Source organism: Mus musculus, chromosome 3, assembly GCF_000001635.26.
Source record: "Mus musculus strain C57BL/6J chromosome 3, GRCm38.p6 C57BL/6J".
In the NCBI taxonomy this organism is placed as follows: domain Eukaryota; kingdom Metazoa; phylum Chordata; class Mammalia; order Rodentia; family Muridae; genus Mus; species Mus musculus.
The window spans coordinates 47,197,951-47,201,278 of NC_000069.6; the positions used below are offsets into that span (position 1 = coordinate 47,197,951).

General features: G+C 35.9%; 1 non-coding gene across 1 annotated transcript; it reads left to right on the plus strand.

Moving 5' to 3' along the window:
* Nucleotides 1-2,676: 2,676 nt before the first annotated feature.
* Nucleotides 2,677-2,814, plus strand: Gm23891. The gene has a single exon (XR_003954818.1). It is a non-coding gene; the product is annotated as a small nucleolar RNA SNORA17 (small nucleolar RNA).
* The last annotated feature ends 514 nt before the right edge of the window (nucleotides 2,815-3,328 follow it).

The following is a 3,328-nucleotide window of genomic DNA, read 5'->3' on the forward strand; positions in this document are numbered from 1 at the left end:
CAGATATCCACCTGCCTCTGCCTCCCAAGTGCTGGGATTAAGGGTGTGGGCCACCACCGCCTGGCCCTCAAAACTTCTTTAAAAAAAAAGAAAAAAAGATATAGCCTCTTCTTAAATAATTCTCTGCGGCTGTTACCTCTCTTGTTATCCCTAATTAATTTTAGTTGCTCTCTGTATATCTCCCAATCTCTGTTATTATGGATTCATTAGACTGACTGTCCAAAGACTTTATGCTCTCTGCCTAGTTTAATTACAGATTCTGGCATGCATGCTCTTTTATAATGTTGTTGGTTGCTATTCTCTCTATGATTTATATATTTTAATCTGTTTATATATATATATATATATATATATATATATATATATATATATATATATATATATGTGTGTGTGTGTGTGTGTGTGTGTGTGTGTGTGTGTGTATCCTCGTAAAAGAGAACACAAAATCATTTATTTTCTGTATATACATTATATGTCTGTTTATGTATATGAAGATACATGCATCCATGTTCATGTCTAAGCTACAGTATAAAGTTTAGATGTAATTCCACTGCCCTCACCTTCTCCTCCCCTCTATTTTTCTCTCTTTCCATGACTAACCAGTAGTCCATTCTTCAATACTCAGGAATCTGACTGTCTCTGCTTCCACAGTACTTAGATTATAATTATACACCCTCAGAAATGGCTTTAAACTCTTTACTCTTTAGTATATATGCTACAAATAATAGGGGCAGAGTTATAGGTAGAATGAATATCTTTGGGGCAGACAGATAACTCACAAGGAAAATAACATGTGTTCATGAAGAGAACTGAGCAGAGATTTTCGCATATGTTCAGGACTTGTGCTGTTTACTCCTGGAGCATGCTTACTGGACAATCTCACCCATCTCTGACCCCTCCTATCACATTTCCTCTGCAGTAAATCTGATAATACCTCAGAAATCCCTCTTCATCTAGAGCCAGCACCAGCCATTCATCTGTGTACTTTGCTAACCTTAATGGAGTAACAAATTTTCTGTGACCACTTTGAGAATAGTACAGGAAAAGATTATAAGCTCTCAAGTAAGATGTGTTTTAAATTTAGTTGACAGCAGAAGAGGCCCAAAAGTTTCTTGACTTTAACTTTGTCTAGCAGCCTGCACTGAGATTATGAAAATTGAAATGACTGTGGACTTGGAGATTCAAATATAAAACATCAAGTGCTAGATTCAGATGAAACATTACTGTATTCTGACTCCTGTGAAAAATATAATTAAGTCTCAAAGTCGTTTATGTTTAGAAAAATAAGACTGTAAAAAAATGAATATATATGTGGAGTATTTAGGGCAAAAAAGCATTTCAAAGTTCAAATAAGCAACTGATTAGTCTCGACTGCCCTTTTATATAATGGTTTCTAATGGTTGGTAGTTTCATATTACATGCCAAATATGTCTATGTGAATTTGTTAAAATAGAAAAATAATCACATAAACCACTCATCTTCATCCCATATGTTTCTTAAGAATATTTCCTATGTGAACATAAAAGTGAGCTTCCCTTCAACACACTGACTTTCAGCATACCCAACTGCATTTTCAAATATTTATGATTTCATAACTTATCTCTAACACATATTGCTTACTCTTTTTAAATTTATGTTTCTAAATTCTTCAAAGTAGTTCTCAATCTTACTCTATATACTTTCAATGCCTTTCCTAAGGCAAAGACATTCTCCTCCAATAATTATTAAAAATTTACCATCTCCTACAACTTGTTTTCTGCCTTGTCTCTTTCTGTACCAACTCTAAATAATGTTGCCATTTTTCAACCTTATACCTTGCCTTCTTTTGGTATATGTATTCCATTTGCTTCATAGCACTATTTATTTCTGCCTTTAAATTAAACTCACTCCCTTACTTTATCTAACATGAGTTTTAAACACTTTTTTTGTGTCTTGATCAAGTCCTTAAAAATAAGACGTACTATTTTATCCTTAATTTTTAAAGAAGTAATAATGATGGCACATATATATACATATTATACACACACACACACACACACACACACACACACATATATATATATGTATATATATGTGTTGTGGAACCCACAACAGACAACCTTCTAAAGGGTTACCCTGGCAGTAATAATGATGGAATATACTATATATAAAATAAATTTCCAAAAAAGGAACAAAATAGGTTTTCAAGGCCTGATTTGAATGACAGCTTTGTCTTGTCTTCTTGCTCTGTGTGTTGTTATGCCGTTTTATAATGAATATATGTTATAAATCACAGTAATCCAGTCGTCCTAAAAGACAAGATGCTGGCATGTGAGACTTACGTGTTGCCACCGGGTCTGCACCCACTTTATCCACACTTTATCAGTGTAGAAACCACTGAACACCGAGCTGCTCCGATCAGACAAATTAATTTTGGCAAATATCGCACAAAATGCTTTGCAAAATAATAATTTTGCACATGTACTCTCCAGTCTCTATTATTTTTATTGTATTCTTTAAAACTTAGAATGTGTATACAATCTAGTGTCACTGTGTCCACCACACCCCACCCCCATTTATCTCTTTCAGTTTTCCCAGCTCACAATTCTTCAAAGTTCCAACTTAAGGAGACAATTGTCAATTTTTAATTCTTCAAAGATAGGTTTTTGTAACTTGTCTACACCCCAAACTATTGAACATGTCCCTTGTAGTATTTCAGATGTGGGTGCTGTGTCACATGTGTAGGAGTTGGTGGCAGAGATGAGAGAAGCTATATTTATGGTCAGTGTCCTGATCCTGACCTATGAATATTTGAACGGTTAATAACCTAACATTCCCTGTAAAAATGTGAACCTGCGATGACCACCAGTCCAGTGCCAGCCAGGCACCCAATGGGGTCCCAGGAAGCAGTAAGTCGGGAGCTAGAAGAACTCTACCTGAGACCTTAGGTTACATGTAGAAGTGAGCCCACAACAGGCAACATTTTTAAGGGATTACCCTGGCAAGCCAAGTGAAGAACAAGCTCAAGATGATCACCAGGACAATACCCTGGGGACTGGACATGGAGCTACTCTAAGATGACCACCAGTCCAGTGATATGAAGGCCTGGAGTGAAGGCAGATCATGACCAAGATGACTTCTCTCCAAGATAATAATGTACTCATGAGACATAACACTCCTCAAACCATTTCTGAGATGATCCTAGGAAACCAGAAAGTTGGTTACCACTAAGAGTGTCAAGTAAGTTGTGGAGATCTAGAAGAGAAAAACAAACAGAAAAATGTGTGCATAACAAAGAAATATGGAGCTAAAGACTTGAAGGTAGTGAGAAATTGCACTTGGATCCATG